This window comes from Engystomops pustulosus, chromosome 8, assembly GCF_040894005.1.
Source record: "Engystomops pustulosus chromosome 8, aEngPut4.maternal, whole genome shotgun sequence".
NCBI lineage: Eukaryota > Metazoa > Chordata > Amphibia > Anura > Leptodactylidae > Engystomops > Engystomops pustulosus.
Genome location: NC_092418.1, coordinates 62,706,632 through 62,724,497, shown reverse-complemented (window position 1 = coordinate 62,724,497; position 17,866 = coordinate 62,706,632). Strand labels below are relative to the sequence as shown.

General features: G+C 41.8%; 1 protein-coding gene across 3 annotated transcripts in view; it reads right to left on the bottom strand.

The window, feature by feature from the left end:
• Positions 1–17,866, bottom strand: part of TRPM2 (transient receptor potential cation channel subfamily M member 2) — a 419,555-nt gene that overhangs the window by 284,357 nt on the left and 117,332 nt on the right. The gene's annotated exons all lie outside the window — the stretch shown is intronic.

The window sequence follows — 17,866 nt, the reverse complement described above, 5'->3', positions numbered from 1 at the left end:
AAAATGATGATTTTTTTAAATAAATAAATGCAAAATGTATGAAGCAAAATTAAGTACAATGGCCCATATTTCCACTGGCTTCTCTGCCATAATAATAAATGCCAGTATTAAGCCCTTAACGCCAAAGACACTTTTCACCTTCCTGACATTTCTTTTAAATTTCATTTAAAATTCTTTTAAATTTAATTTCCATTTCTTTTAAATCTGTCCTGTGTCACTATAAGTTGTTATAACTTCGTAATGCTTTAACATATCCAAGTGATATTGAAATTGTTTTCTCGTGACACTTTGTACTTCATGTTAGTTGAAAAATTTTGGTGGTATGTTATGGAAAAAAACATATTTGGTAAAAATGTTCTACTTGTTCCATACATCGTCATAACAGCAAAAAAACTTAATAACATTCATCGAATGTCTACTTTATGTGGACATGGTTTTTTTATGCATACTCTAATTTGATGTTATAGGGCTTTGAACGTTATGTGTGATTTTTCACATTTCCATAAAAAACGTCAAATCCTGCTATTGAGGGACCTGCTCTGTTTTCAAGAGACCTAAATAAAAGTAAAACCCCATAAATTACCCCATTATAGGAGTTGCACCCCTCAACATACATAAAACAACTTTTATGAAGTTTGTTAACTCTTTAATTGTTTTACAGGGGTTAAAACAAAATGGGATGCTATTTTGAAATGAATGAATGTATGAATGAATGAATGGCTGAATGAATGTGTTTTTCATAAAATGTACAAGTGTATAAAATACCAAATCGGTCCACAAAGTTTGATCCCCAATCTCTCCCGAGTATAACAGTACCTCATATGTGGTGGTAACCTGCTGTATGGGCAGACGCCAGGGCATGGAGAGGAAACTGCGCCATTCACCGCAGCTTATGCACTGTCCCTTTTTATTGGCTATACAATAAATTAATTTTTTTGGTAATTTTTGCGACAAGATGCACTTTACAAATACTAAATTTTAGTGGGTCATTAGCTTATTGATGATATTATATTAACTCTTTAATGTATAGAGGAAAAGAAAATTGTTAATTTTGGTTTCCCTTCTTATTGTATGCAGCCAGATCTTGTTGCAGTGAGCTCAAAAGATTTTTGTGGCACATAACCTTTCAAAAAGCATCAGAAAAGCAAGTGTGGGAGCTTGGTGGCGAGTGTGCATTGATCCGAAGTGTGTGCAGTGTCCTAAGTGGGACTTACGTTTAAGGGACTTAAGTTTGAGAGACTTTAGCAGGTAACTGCTGTATTTTGTGTTACTTTGACTGTAAATTCTTCTTTTTGTGCATATTTCTTTTGTAATCCCCATAAGAACAATGGACTCCATAAGTGGCATTGCTACACAGTTTACATCCTGTGCCATGTATGCTTTCCTTGAACAGCCATTCGAGGGGGAATACTGCTGTGTGGGATGTGTGAAAATTGCTCACCTGGAAGCCCAGATTCTGGATCTAAATGAGCAAGTTTTAAGGCTGCGGGCAATTGACAATATGGGGCGAAGTTTGCTGCTCCTGGAGCACAAACCCTCTGGGGAAGATGGGTGTGGGGAGGGAAGTATGGAGGTGCAGAGTGAGGGGGCAGCTAGTTGGGTTACATGTAGAAGGTGGGGTAGAGGGAAGAGTTGTAGGGAGTCTAGTCCTGACCTGGTGCACCCCAATAAGTTTGCCAGGCTGGCAGATGAGGGGGATATCAGCTCTGGGGTAGCAATGCTGCAGCAAGATATGGCCTTTAGCAACCAGGGGACAGTCTGTTCCAGTAAGAAGGGTGATGGGAGCAAAGGCAACGTCAGACAGGTGCTGGTAGTGGGAGATTCAATTATTAGGGGAACAGACAGGGCAATCTGTCACAAAGACCGTGTATACCGAACAGTGTGTTGTTTGCTGGGTGCTCGGGTTTGGCATGTTGCGGATTGGGTTGACAGAATACTGGGAGGGGCTGGTGAGGAACCAGCGGTCATGGTCCACATTGGCACTAATGACAAAGTAAGAGGTACTTGGAAGGTCCTTAAAAATGATTTCAGGGATTTAGGCCATAAGCTCAGGGCAAGGACCTCAAAGGTAAGTTTCTCCGAAATACTGCCTGTACCACGTGCCACACCAGAAAGGCAGCGGGAGATCAAGGAGGTAAATAAGTGGCTCAAAAGTTGGTGTAGGAAGGAGGGTTTTGGTTCATGGAGAACTGGGCTGACTTTTCTGTCGGCTACAGGCTCTACAGTAGGGATGGGCTGCACCTCAATGGGGAGGGTGCAGCTGTTTTGGGGGAAAAAATTGCTAGAAGGTTGGAGGAGTGTTTAAACTAGAGACCTGGGGTGAGGGAAACTACACTTGTGCAGGGCAAATAGACAGTGTAGATAGAGAGCTGGGAAGAGTCATAGTCCATTGGGGAGGAAGGGGGGCTGGAATGAGATTGGGGAATAAGGGCAAAAGGAATATGACAGGGAAAACCATATAAAGTGTATGTATACAAATGCCAGAAGCCTCACAAAAAAAATGGAGGAACTGGAACTCTTGATGTTGGAGCGGAAATATTATATAGTGGGTATCAGCGAGACATGGCTGGACAGTAGCTATGACTGGGCTGTTACTATAGATGGTTATAGTCTTCTTAGAAAGGATCGTATAAATAAATAAATAAGGGGGAGGGGTTTGTTTATATGTGAATTCTTGCCTCAAGCCTGTTTTGCGAGATGACATCGGTAATGCAAATGTGGAGTCCCTATGGGTGGAGATATGGGGAGGGAAAAAGAATAATAAAATATTACTAGGGGTTTGTTATAAGGCTCCAAATATAATGGAGGCAGCAGAGGAAATGCTGATAAGTGAAATGGATGCGGCTTCAAAGCAAGGTGAAGTACTTATCATGGGGGACTTCAATTACCCAGATATTGACTGGGGGGCAGAAACCTGCAGGTCCTTCAAAGGCAGCAGGTTCTTGTCAACAACAAAAGACAATTACCTGTCGCAACTAGTCCTGGAGCCAACAAGAGGGGGGGCACTGCTGGACCTTATCCTAACCAACAGACATGATAGGGTATCAAAACTACAGGTTGGGGGGAACCTGGGTAATAGTGATCATAATATCATTGATTGTGTATTACGCTTTACTAAGAGCATTAGGGAAGGGGCAACCAACACTTCAGGAGGGCAGATTTTCAGCAACTAAGGGAAGACCTTAAAGGCATAGACTGGGATGATGTTCTCAAAGACAAAAGCTCCCCCAAAAAATGGGACTTTTTCTCATATAGTCTGAAAAAGTCCTGTGAGAAACATATACCTTATAGGAAAAAGCATAAGAGGAACAAGAAAAAGCCAATGTGGCTAACTAGTCTTGTAAGGAAAGCAATAAGCGAGAAAGAAAAGGCGTTTAAGGTGCTAATACGTGAAGGTAGCGATGAGGCATTACAGGATTATAGAGATAAAAATAAATCCTGTAAAAAGCAGATAAAGGCAGCAAAAATAGAGACTGAGAAATATTGCCAGGGAGAGCAAAAATAATCCCAAATTATTTTTCAAGTATATAAATGATAAGAAACTAAAAACAGAGAGTGTGGGTCCCCTTAGAAATAACATGGGGGTCGTGATGGAAGGAGATGAGGAAAGGGACAATCTACTGAAGGTCGCCTTCTCAACTGTCTTTACCCAGGAAAATCCCCTGGTGGAAGACACAATGAGGAATAATGTAAATTCTTTTTGGAATATCAACAGTTTAACCCAGGAAGAGGTACGGCGCGGCCTCGCAACCACTAAGATAGATAAATCACCGGGCCAGATGGCATACACCAGCGGGTTCTGTATTAACTATGTACCATGATAGACTGTAAATTTTAATATTTGAAGATTCACTGAGGACTGGTTATGTTCCACAGGACTAGCGCATAGCAAATGTGGTACCAATATACAAAAAAGGATCAAAAAGTGATCCTGGAAACTACAGACCTGTGAGTCTAACTTCTGTGGTGGGGAAAATATTTGAGGGATTTGTTAGAGATGCTATCCTGGAGTATCTCACTGTGCATAACCTTTTAACCCAGCGTCAGCATGGGTTTATGAGAGATCGGTCCTGTCAGACTAATCTGATTGGTTTCTACGAGGAGGTAAGTTCAAGACTGGATCTGGGGGACGCTGCGGATGTTGTATAACTGGACTTTTCAAAGGCATTTGACACCGTGCCACATAAAAGGTTGGTATATAAAATGAGACTGCTGGGAATATGGAAAAATCTGTGTATTTGGGTAAGTAATTGGCTTAGTGATAGAAAACAGAGGGTGGTTATTAATGGCACATTCTCAGATTGGGTTGATGTTACCAGTGGAGTGCCACAGGGGTCAGTATTGGGGCCAGTATTGGTTTACACAGTCAAGTTTCAATATTTGCAGATGATACTAATCTGTGTAAAGTAATAAATACTGAGGTCGATAGTTTAGCATTACAGAGGGATTTGTGGAAGCTTGAGGAGTGGGCAGAGAAATGGTTGATGAGGTTTAATGTAGATAAATGTAAAGTTATGCACTTGGGCCATGGAAGCAAAAAGTGTGATTATGTTCTAAACAGTCAATTACTTGGTAAAACTGGAGCTGAAAAGGACTTGGGTGTATTGGTGGATGGTAAACCTAATTTTACTGCCCAGAGACAGGTGGCTGCTGCTAAAGCAAATAAAATTATGGGATGTATCAAGAGAGGAATAGATTCTCATGATAAAGACATAGTTTTGCCCTTATACAAATCCCTGGTCAGACCACACATGGAATATTGTGTACAGTTTTGGGCACCAGTGTATAAAAAGGATATAGTAGAGCTGAAACGGGTGCAGAGGAGAACAACCAGGATTATTAAGGGAATGGGGGGGATTAGAATATACTGACAGATTAAAAAATTTGCGATTATTCAGTTTAGAAAAAAGACGACTGAGGGGAGACCTCATTACAATGTACAAATACCTCAATGGACAGTACAAGGATCTCTCCAAAGATCTTTTTATACCTAGGCATGTGACCAGGTTAAGGGGGCATCCTCTGTGCCTAGAGGAGAGACGATTTTACCATCAACATAGACAAAGGTTCTTTACTAGAGATGAGCGAACATACTCGTCCGAGCTTGATGCTCGTTCGAGCATTAGCGTACTCGAAACTGCTCGTTGCTCGGACGAATACTTCGCCCGCTCGAGAAAATGGCATCTCCTCCGTTTGGCTCTGTTTCTGGCCGCCAAAAAGCAAATCACAAGCCAGGAGACTCTGCACTTCACCCAGCATGACGTGGTACCCTTACACGTCGATAGCAGTGGTTGGCTGGCCAGATCAAGTGACCCTGGAATAGACTAGCCCCTGCCTGCGCTGCTCGGATCATTCTATGTCTGGATGCCGCTAGGGAGAGAGCTGCTGCTGGTCAGGGAAAGCGTTAGGCTGTTCTATTAGAATAGTGTTAGGCAGGAGTGATTCAACAAGAACCCAACAGCCCTTCTTAGGGCTACAATAACGTTATACATTTTTTTTTTTTATTTGCAGCTAGTACCATATTGTGAGGAATTTGCAGGGGGACTTGCTACCGTTGTGTTTAGCTCTTAGTGACACACATATCCACCTCAAACACCAAAGTGGGACAATTTATTAGGGGTTTGATTTCAATTAGGCACAGTCTGCAAGTTTCTTTTTATTTAAATTTTATTTTTTCATAACTCAGCGTCATCTCATCTGGCATAGCAGTGTGCTTTCATACTTGGCTAGAAAATAGCCATAGGAGAATCCAAACGGCTTACTTGGGCCTACAATAGCGTTATATATTTTATTTCTGGTTGATCTGCTGGTGGCTGGCCTTGCTGCAGTGCATCTACTACCATATTGTGAGGAATTTGCAGTGAGACTTGCTACCGTTGTGTTTAGCTCTTAGTGACACACATATCCACCTCAAACACCAAAGTGGGACAATTTATTAGGGGTTTGATTTCAATTAGGCACAGTCTGCCATTTACTTTTTATTTTACGTTTATTTTTTCATAACTCAGCGTCATCTCATCTGGCATAGCAGTGTGCTTTCATACTTGGCTAGAAAATAGCCATAGGAGAATCCAAACGGCTTACTTGGGCCTACAATAGCGTTATATATTTTATTTCTGGTTGATCTGCTGGTGGCTGGCCTTGCTGTAGTGCATCTACTACCATATTGTGAGGAATTTGCAGTGAGACTTGCGACCGTTGTGTTTAGCGCTCAGTGACGCACATATCCATCGCAAAGACCGAAGTGGGACAATTTATTAGGGGTTTGATTTCAATTAGGCACAGTCTGCCATTTACTTTTTATTTTACGTTTATTTTTTTATAACTCAGCGTCATCTCATCTGGCATAGCAGTGTGCTTTCATACTTGGCTAGAAAATAGCCATAGGAGAATCCAAACGGCTTACTTGGGCCTACAATAGCGTTATATATTTTATTTCTGGTTGATCTGCTGGTGGCTGGCCTTGCTGCAGTGCATCTACTACCATATTGTGAGGAATTTGCAGTGAGACTTGCTACCGTTGTGTTTAGCTCTTAGTGACACACATATCCACCTCAAACACCAAAGTGGGACAATTTATTAGGGGTTTGATTTCAATTAGGCACAGTCTGCCATTTACTTTTTATTTTACGTTTATTTTTTCATAACTCAGCGTCATCTCATCTGGCATAGCAGTGTGCTTTCATACTTGGCTAGAAAATAGCCATAGGAGAATCCAAACGGCTTACTTGGGCCTACAATAGCGTTATATATTTTATTTCTGGTTGATCTGCTGGTGGCTGGCCTTGCTGTAGTGCATCTACTACCATATTGTGAGGAATTTGCAGTGAGACTTGCGACCGTTGTGTTTAGCGCTCAGTGACGCACATATCCATCGCAAAGACCGAAGTGGGACAATTTATTAGGGGTTTGATTTCAATTAGGCACAGTCTGCCATTTACTTTTTATTTTACGTTTATTTTTTTATAACTCAGCGTCATCTCATCTGGCATAGCAGTGTGCTTTCATACTTGGCTAGAAAATAGCCATAGGAGAATCCAAACGGCTTACTTGGGCCTACAATAGCGTTATATATTTTATTTCTGGTTGATCTGCTGGTGGCTGGCCTTGCTGTAGTGCATCTACTACCATATTGTGAGGAATTTGCAGTGAGACTTGCGACCGTTGTGTTTAGCGCTTAGTGACGCACATATCCATCGCAAAGACCGAAGTGGGACAATTTATTAGGGGTTGGATTTCAATTAGGCACAGTCTGCCATTTACTTTTTATTTTACGTTTATTTTTTCATAACTCAACGTCATCTCATCTGGCATAGCAGTGTGCTTTCATAGTGGCTAGAAAATAGCCATAGCAATAGGATAGCATCGTTTGGTTTTAAAAACTAAAAAACACAAAAAATAAAGTTATAACTCTCATTTTCAAAATGTTTAACCCGAGGGCTAGGGGTAGAGGACGAGGGCGGGGACGTGGGCGTCCAACTACTGCAGGGGTCAGAGGCCGTGGTCCAGGGCGGGGTGAGACACCACCTGCTGATGAGGGAGCAGGGGAACGCCGCAGAGCTACACTCCGTAGGTTCATGTCTCAAGTTACTGGGACTCGTGGTAGAGCACTGTTGAGGCCAGAACAGTGCGAACAGGTGATGTCGTGGATTGCCGACAATGCTTCGAGCAATTTGTCCACCAGTCAGTCTTCCACGCAGTCCACCCATGTCACCGAAATCGGCACTCCTCCAGCTCCTGCACCTCAGCCTCCTCCCCCCCCCCCAGTCTGCCCCCTCCCAGTAAAATTTGGCATTTGAACCGGCATACTCTGAGGAACTGTTTTCTGGACCCTTCCCACAGTCACAAACCACTTGTCCGGTTGCTGCTGAGCAATTTTCCGATGCCCAGGTTTTCCACCAGTCGCAGTCTGTGGGTGATGATGACCTTCTTGACGTAGTGGAAGAAGTGTGTAAAGAGGTGTCCAACGATGAGGAGACACGGTTCTCAGACAGTGGTGAAGTTGTTGTCAGGGCAGGAAGTCCGAGGGGGGAGCAGACTGAGGGATCGGAGGATGATGAGGTGACAGACCCAAGCTGGGTTGAGAGGCCGGGTGAACACAGTGCTTCTGAGACGGAGGAGAGTCCTCGACCAGAACAGGTTGGAAGAGGCAGTGGTGGGGCCAGACGGAGAGGCAGGGCCAGAGCTGGTGCATCAGCGCCAAATGTGTCACGTAGTGAAGCTCCCATGGCGAGGGCTCCCGCGGCGAGGGCTAGATTTTCAGAAGTCTGGAGGTTCTTTAAGGAAACACTGGATGACCGACGGACTGTGGTGTGCAACCTTTGCCAAACCAGGATCAGCAGGGGTTACACCACTACTAGCTTAACTACCACCAGTATGCGCAGGCATATGAATGCTAAACACCCCACTCAGTGGCACCAAGCCCGTTCACCTCCGGCCGTGCACACCACTGCTCCTTCCCCTGTGTCAGCTGATAGTCACCCCCCTGCCCAGGACCCTGGCACAAAAACCCCATCGTCGCCTCCACGATCCTCCACAGCATCCACCAGCGTTCAGCTCTCCATACCCCAGACGCTGGAGCGGAAAAGGAAATATAGTGCAACCCACCCGCACGCCCAAGCCCTTAATGTCCACATCTCCAGATTGCTTAGCCTGGAGATGCTGCCCTATAGGCTAGTAGAGACCGAGGCCTTTCGCAACCTCATGGCGGCGGCCGCCCCTCGGTATTCGGTCCCCAGCCGCCACTACTTTTCCCGATGTGCCGTCCCAGCCCTGCACCAGCACGTGTCAGACAACATCATCCGTGCCCTGACCAACGCCGTTTCTGACAAGGTCCACCAGACCACGGACACGTGGACGAGTGCTGCCGGGCAGGGCCACTATATATCGCTGACGGCACATTGGGTTAACTTGGTGGAGGCTGGGACCGAGTCTGACCCTGCGGCTGGTCATATACTGCCGACGCCAAGGATTGCGGGGCCTACCTCGGTCCAGGTCTTTCAGGCTATTATGCCTCCTCCTCCTCCCACCCCTCCTCCACCTCCTCCTCCGCACTACCATCCGTGGTCATGGCGCCATCAGTCGGTAGCTCTAGGCACAGCAGCAGTGCCGTCGCTAAGCGACAGCAGGCGGTGCTCAAACTGCTGAGCCTAGGCGATAAAAGGCACACCGCCCAAGAGCTATTACAGGGCATTCCACATCAAACTTGTTAACTTTGTCGCCACCCTGCTGTGTAATCCACAAAATATACTGGCAAACTTTTATCATTTACCGATATAATTTCAGCGCTTCTTGCGTATCTGTTTACATTCCCCTCACCCGCCATATCCCAAACTTATAAGAACGCTTGATCTTATACAAAAGGTTCTTAGAAGTGCTGTTTGGGGAGTAGCCTAGAGACAGGGGCTTCGATTGGCGAAAGCTCGCCTGGCAGCGGAGCGCCAGCTCCATCCCAAGATCCAACTAACATAGTTTTAACTGCAGCACCTTTAACCCCTTAAGGACGCAGCCTGTTTGCAGGTTAAGGCTCGCAAATTTTTTTGAAATTTGACCTGCGTCTCTTTATATGGTTATAACTTTTGAACACTGTTACTTATCAAAGCGATTCTGAGATTGTTTTTTCCCCACATGTTGTACTTCATTTTAGTGGTAAATTTTGGCTGATAAGTTTTGCGTTTATTTAAAAAAAAAAGGAAAAAATGATGAATTGTTAGAAAAATTTGCCATTTTCGAAATTCAAAATCACCGCGTTTTCAGGCAGATAAATTTACCACCTAAATAACTTGAAGAATAACATTTCCCATTTGTCTACTTTACATTTTCTTAATTTTTGAAATGTTTGGATAATTTATTTTGACGTCACACGGCCTACAAATCGAATAGCGATTTTCCGTATTTTCGGAATTGACTATTTTGGGGATAAATACTGTTTGAAATCAAATTTTACATATTTACCAACAAAACCTCCTATATAACCAACCCATTTTCAAATCTGCACCCCTCAAACTATCAGAAACAGCATTTACAAAGATTGTTAACCCCTTGAGATCTTCCTAGTAATTGAATCAAAATGGCGGTGAAATTTAGAATGGTCAAATTTTGTCGGTTATACGTTCATTTAGCCCTAAATTTTACACATTTCCAAAAGATAAAAAGAGAAAACTCACCATAAAATTTGTTCTACAATTTCTCCTGAGTGCAGCGACCCCCCACATGTGGACATTACTTGTGTTATGGGGGCACAGCAAGGCGCAGAAGGGAAGGAGCACCCTGCAGCTGCCAGGATTTTAGTTTTCTGGTTGCCCCCTTTTGAGGGCTATAACATTTTCGCTTTTCCGTTATTTGGGCCATGTGATGGCATTTTTTTTGCGGGACAAGATGCTTTTTCCAGTGTTATCATTTTGGGGTTGGTATCAACTATTGTTGAAAATTTTGGAACTTTTTTTGAGGTCATGAGTAGAAAAGCATCAATTCTGTACTGGATTTTTTCCTTTTTTTTTTTTTTTGTGTTCCCCGTATAGCCTAACAATCCTGTTGTCTTTATTCTATGGGTTGATACGATTACGGTGATACCAGACATGAATATTTTTTCTTATGTTTTACTAAATTTGCCAAATAAAACCCTAATGTGGGGAAAAATCTATCATTTTTGCATCGCTGTCTTCCAAGTGGCATAACATTGTTACGTTTTTGGCTACAGAGCTGGTTGATGGCTTGTTGTTTGCGGGACATGTTGTTCTTTTCAACAATATCATTCTGGAGTACATATGTTTTGTTGATCACTTTTTATTGCATTTTTAGTGGGATATAATAGGTAAAAATCATAATTTTTGGCGGGTTTTTAACGTTTTTTTTTTACGGCGTTCATCATATGGGTTCAATAGTTATTTAGTTTTATTCTATGGATTGTTACGGACGCGGTGATACTATATATGTGGGGTTTGTGTTATGATTTAGACTTTTTTGAGTGTTATATGTCTCTTTATATGTTTTGGGGCTTATGGGCATTTTTAGTGATTTATAAAGTAATTTTTTATTGAAAAACATTTTTTTTTACATTTTTTTACATGATCCACCATGGGATATGAACAAGCAATCATCTGATTGCTTGTTCTTGATAATACTCTGCAATACTAATGTATTGCAGGGTATTATCAGTGCCAGCCTATGCAGATGCATAGGCTGATACTTTGCCTTTAAGATGATGTCACAGACGCCATCTTAAAGGTAAACCCTCCAGGCTTCTCTGGGGTCCCGATCGGACCCCAGAGGTGCCAAAACAGCGATCGCCCCCCCCCCACCGAAAACGGTGCGGGGGGGCCGATCGTGGGGTAAAGACCCCCAGAAGGCATGTTAAATGCTGCGGTCGCGTTGACCGCGGCATTTAACGGGTTACACACCCGTAATCGGAGCCCACTCCGACCGCGGGTGTTAGCCGGGGATGTCAACGGTAGATTACCGTTGAAATCCCGCGGCTAACGATGCCGGTTCGGCTGCTATACAGCGCTGAACCGGCATCGTCTCTGCGCAGTAGCTGTACTGCGCTGAGCGCTATTCGCGGGACTCAGCGCAGTACAGCTACGGCGCAGAGCGCTAAGGGGTTAATGTACTACTAGTTGACTGCCTCCATAATAATAATACTAATAATAATCTTTATTTATATAGCGCCATCATATTCCGTAGCGCTTTACAAATCATAGGAAACAAATACAAATGTAATATAACAGAGCACAACATTTGTATGGAACAACAGGGGTGAGGTCCCTGCTCGCCAGAGCTTACGGTTTATGAAGATGATGGGGTAACACGAGGTAAAAGAATATTTAATGGTCAAGCCATTCTTCTTAGGGAATAGAACAAAATATAATAAATGGAATTGCTGTCGCTTGAACCACTCAGCCGTCATCTTATATACCAGGTCCAGGGTGAATGGGACTGCAGAGAAGTCTGGTGCCTGTTGGTTGCTGGATAACAGATGGGAGGACGACACAGGACGGGTTAGTAGAAGACTTAAAACTTCATGCAGTTAATGAGTGTTATAGGCTTGCCTAAAGAAATGGGTTTTAAGAGCACGTTTGAAACTTTGGAGGTTAGGTATTAGTCTGATAGTCCGGGGCAGAGCATTCCATAGAATTGGTGCAGCTCTAGAGAAGTCTTGGAGACGCGAGTGGGAGGTCCGCACTAGGGTAGAGGTTAATCTAAGATCACTGGCGGATCTAAGAGCACGGGTTGGGCGATAGACTGAGATAAGAGAGGAGAGGTAGGGGGGTGCAGCATTATACAGAGCTTTATGGATGAGGGTTATTATTTTAATAACAAAATATACTGGCAAACTTTTATCATGTACCGATATTATTTGAGCGCTTCTTGCTCACCTCCTTTGGTTCCTCTCTGCCACCCATTGATTTGAAGCCTGAGTCCATTTAGGGTATGTCGCCATGCCACTCTCTAGTCTGCCGCTGCTGCCGCTGCCTCTGCGTGCCGTCCCCTATAGTGTCAGGGTCAATTATTGGATGTTTTAGATGCTATCTAGCTTCATTCTGTCACTCTGTCATGGCCATGCTGTTGCCCATAATTTTGGCATAATGGTGCGTTTAAGCAGCCTCAGAGGCATCCATGCATGCTGCCCCTGCTGTTTCCTGTCCATTTCCGTGGTGTTTCCATCCTTTTCTGAGGTTTCCAGGTGTTTGGCCAAGCTTCCCTGTGCAGAGCCTTGGTCCCCTTGAAAAATGCATCGGGAAAAGTTCGTCTCGAATAACGAGTACCCGAGCATTTTAGTGCTCGCTCATCTCTATTCTTTACTGTACAAGCAGTGAGACTATGGAACTCTCTGCCACAGGAGGTTGTTATGGCGGACTCTATGTACATGTTTAAGAGAGGCCTGGATGCCTTTCTGGAGAGAAAAAATATCACGGGTTATGGGGATAAAACATTTATTTAATTCTTAAAGGTTGGACTTGATGGACTTGCGTCTTTTTCCAGCCTTATATACTATGATACTATGATTGTATTTTTTGGGGGTCATACACAGTACACTAAAAGTACTATATTATCTTTATTCTATAGATCACTATGATTAGTGGTAACTCATTTATATAGTTTTTATTTATTTTTACAATTTTAGTGGACAAAAACTAAAGTTATATCTCTGAAAAGATGGCAATATTTTCTTTATATTAATGTTTTTTGGCTGACAGCTGGTTTAGGGCTTATTTTTTACATCTTGAGTTGTCCATTTCATTGGTACCATTTTGGGGCACATAATATTTTTTGATCACTTTTAGGAACAATTTTGTGAAGAGATTTTTGCGAGTTTTTCTGGTTTTGTTTTTACTGTATTCACCGAGTGGGTTCAATAATGTTTGTGAGTTATTGTACAGATTGATACGGGCGCAGCAATACCAAATATGTGGTTTTTTTTGGTGATTTAAGTGTTTTTTTTACTTTATTAGACTTGTATAAGGAATGTTTGTGTTTAGGGGACTTTATTTAATTAATTATTTTCATTAGAAAAACTTTAGTTTTTTTTTTTTAACTTTTATTTTTTACTTTTTAACAGGTTAGCTTGAACAAGCGATGCTCTGATCGCTTGTTCAAGCTCTTCTTCACCTAACACAGTGTAATACAGACGTATTACACTGTGTTATGTAACACACTGAGCATGCTGCACATGCTCAGTCTGTTACAGCCGGGTCCTGCTAGGAGGCAGTACCCGCCTCCGGAAGAGGATTGCGCAGCCCAGGGGTAGCACCCCCTATCCCTGGTAAGTGCCACAGTGGGGTCCGATTCCATTGAAATGCCCCTTACACATGTCGCGTTCAAGCTCGACTGCGGTGTGTAAGGGGCTATCACCCACGATCGGAAGAAATGCCGATCGTGGGTGTTAGAGGTGGGTGTTGGCTATAATAAACCTTCGACACCCGCAGCTTCTAGCGCCGACTCAGTTCAGGAATTGGCGCCAGAAGCTTGATGTAATAGTACTGCAAAATGCGGGAACGCACCTCTCGCCATGCAGTTCTATTATGTCAAATGTCGGGAAGGGGTTACTATACCCCCCCTCCCAGTGTGTCACAAAGCAAGCTGGAATCATAACTTTTATAGGGGACATTTATCAGGGCTTGTACACCAGTATTCTGGCATACAACCCCTCAAATAAATTTCCCCTTTATGCCAGCTCCTTTCCAAGTGGGCATTTAGGAGTGGGAAGGGCATTGCGGAGAGGTTCATCATGGAGCATTCCTGCTCCACATCTGTGCACTTGCTAAAGCCTCAAGACTGAATGGTCACCAGCAATAGCACAATTCTAACACAGCAGACGAAAGGATCCGTAGAATGCTCGAGTTCCCTGATCTGCCGGTTGGTGTTAGAGGGGAAGAACCTTCATCATACGCCGCTGCACAAGTGTGTTCATTAATCTGGTCTACCTTGCTCTGCTCGCAAAGTGTGCACCATTTTAATAAATGTGGGCTATTAAGTGTCCCAAAATTTCCCATAAAAAATAAAAATACTGTGAACCTAATAATGTAAGAAAATGTCTGCTTTTTCAACATTTTAACACAAAAAATTTAAATTTAAAGTCCCTAAAATGGTACCATTGCAAAATTAGATCATCAAAGTTACACCAAAGCACATGTTACAGGAGTCAGAATATTGCAAAACGTTCTAAAAATGTTCTCAAACCTGGCAAATCTACATAAATTTTGTAATACTGATCGCAGTGACTTAAAGAGTAATAGGAATTTGTCATTTAGTTGCCATTTTGCCACAAGTCATTAATATGAGCTCTGACCTTTGATTGGTAACTATAGGCAATGAGTATCAGACAGATTATGTGTGAGGTAATATAGATAGGGATACAGTGATAGGGGGAGATGTATCAGAAATGAGGTAAAACTGTTCCAATTGCCCAAGGAATCCAATAAGAGATCAGCTGTAATTCTATAAAATTAAACTTGAAGCTATGTTTGGTTGTCGTGGGCAGCTAGAACAGTCCGGCTCTCAGACACTTCTGATAAATCTCCCCATAGACAAAGTGTCAGTCAGAGACAGTCGGGGACAGAGAGACACAGAGACGGTCAGAGAGAGAGATACATTTAAAATATTTTTTGTCAAGCCATTCTATTTTGTTATAGCTAAGAGCAGTTATTTACTATCCTGGGCAATGTCAGGAGCTACAGCTAGTAAATTTATATACCTTATATACTCGAGTATAAGCCTTGTTTTTTAGCACAAAAAAATGTGCTGAAAACCCAAACTCGGCTTATACTCGAGTAAAAAATATATAGGTTTTACGAGGTTTTTGTGGTAAAATTAGGGGCCTCGGCTTATACTTGGGTCGGCTTATACTCGAGTATATACGGTATGTATGCAGTCCTCGGGTTATGTACAAGGTTCTTTAGGTTGGTTATTGGTTAAATTTGTAAGTCAAAACTGTATATTTTATAATTGTAGCTCCAGATAAAAAAAAAATTTTGGTCCCATTGACAATTGGATTTTCTAAATTTTTTTTTTAGTAATTGGGACAAGTATTATCAATAAAACTTTATTACAACTTAAAGCTGATCACTGCAGCCTGGAACTAAATGAAAGTATCCAGAGAGCTTCACCAGAGGTTACATTGGGCAGAGAGGTAAGTAGTGGACCACCTGTACATATATATTGAAGCGGGGAACTCTGACGGTTTATAGAGTGTTTCATTGGCTTAAGTGTATTTTTTTAATTAATCTTCTGGCAGCACCCAACTGAACTCATCCTTTGTGCTTGCTTAGATCAGAAGTGCGGAGAATCATATTGGGACTAGCAGCATGCAACAGGGAGAGGGAGCTGAGATTTAGGGTAAATGTACACTCTTGCCTTCATGAGAAGTCATATAGAGCACAGATAAGGCCATTGAGGTATCACTGACTGAGCAGCGAGATGTATAGAAGTTCAAGGAGCAAGAATTTGGTAACTTGGTAAATTGATAAAAATTGCATGATATTCAATATACACAAAGGTTTTTTTTTAAAATGACATTTACCCTTTAACCCCTTAATGACCCCCCTATCAGCTTTTTACGGCAGTCATTAAGAAGTTTTCGGGACATCGGTTCGGTATAGTGCCGATGTTGGGCTGTGATATCACAGCCCAGACCCGGCATGAAAACCTGGGATCGGAAAAACTTAGATCCCTGGTGTTTAAACCCTTAAACGCCATGGTCAAGCATGACTGCGCCGTGTAAGTGTCCACACTGTAGATCAGTGTGCTTACCAGGGGATCCGATCCACCGGGGGTTACTTACACTGTATACTGCAGTACAAGTGTATTGCAGTTTAAAGGTTTGAACAAGTGATCGGATAAATGTTCAAGCCAAGAAGTAGAAAATGTAAAAAAATGTAAAAAAAAAAAAAAAGTATATAAAACACAAAAAATCATACATATCTGGTATCACCACTTCAGTATTAATCTGTACAACAAATCTAAATCAATATAATATATCAACAAATATAATATACAATTTTCCATCAAAAAATGTTCTAAAAAGTGTTAAAAAAAGTTACATCCCCTAATATAATAAACTGAAAAGAACAACTCTTTTAACAAAAAATAAGCCCTCAACCAGATCTGACAACAGAAAAATACAGAAGTTATGGCCTTGAAAAGTTGTCAATCGTAAAAACAGTGTAATTTCTCCAATATTGCTTTTGCTCAGTATAAAACCGGAGAATAGAGATAAAATATTATTTTTAGGTTACGGGTGGGGTAGGGGAAAAAAATGCTAAAAATCCAAAATAAAAATTGATGATTTTGTTTGTGTCCCCCTTGAAATAGTTAATGAAATCTCATGAATAAGCTACAGTCCCCCAAAATGAATTATCTATACAACTTAAGGACACCTGACTTACAGAAAACCGATAGTTAGAGACAGACCCCTCTGACCTCCAGTGAATGCTTTACTATAGTCCCAGATTGCAATAATCAGCTATAAGGTGTCTGTAATGAAGCTTTACTGATAATCCTTGGTCCAATTACAGCAAAAAATGTTTAAACTCCAATTGTCACTGGGGCCATAATTTTTTTTGTCTGGATCTACAATTATAAAATATACAGTTTCGACTTGCATACAAATTCAACTTAAGAACAAACATCCGGACCCTATCTTGTAAGCCCTCATATGTGTGCATTGCCAAAAAGAAAAAATATATATATATATAGATATAGCTTGTACATTGTGACAATACAAATCTGCTGTGAATAGCGCTGCTTTGATCCTATGCTCTGCTGTCCGTCATAAAGCAGTTTACCACCACATATGGGGTATCAGTAAACTTGGAGAAATTGGGCATCAAACGTTGAAGAGCGTTTCATCATTTAATTTATTATGAAATTGTCAGTTTTCGCCTAAATGAATGCATGATCCAAAAAAAAAACAAAAGTTTCTAAATCTCAGGTCCATATGTTTTAACCCATGTGAAATACTTAAAGGGTTAATAGACTTAATAAAAGTTGTTTTACATATGTTGAGTGGTGAATTTTTCATAATGATAATTTATGGGGTTTTACTATTATTCAGGCCTTTCAAAGTCCTTTGAAAGCTGAGTTGTCCCTCAAAATGTGAGTTTTGGGGATTTGCATGAAAATGAGAATGGCACCTAAAGTTCTGCGCCTCATAACATCCTTGAAAAATGAGATGACACAAAAAATATCATCTCAACATAAAGCAGACATTCCTTAAATGTTAATTATCAAGCTTTTTGGGTAGTTTTACTTCCTGTCCGGAAAAGTAAAACATTTCAAACTTGGAAAATGAAGAATTTTTACAAACGTTTACAAAATTTTAACTTTTTTTTCAGAATGAAACGCAAAACTTATCACTTAAATTTTACAA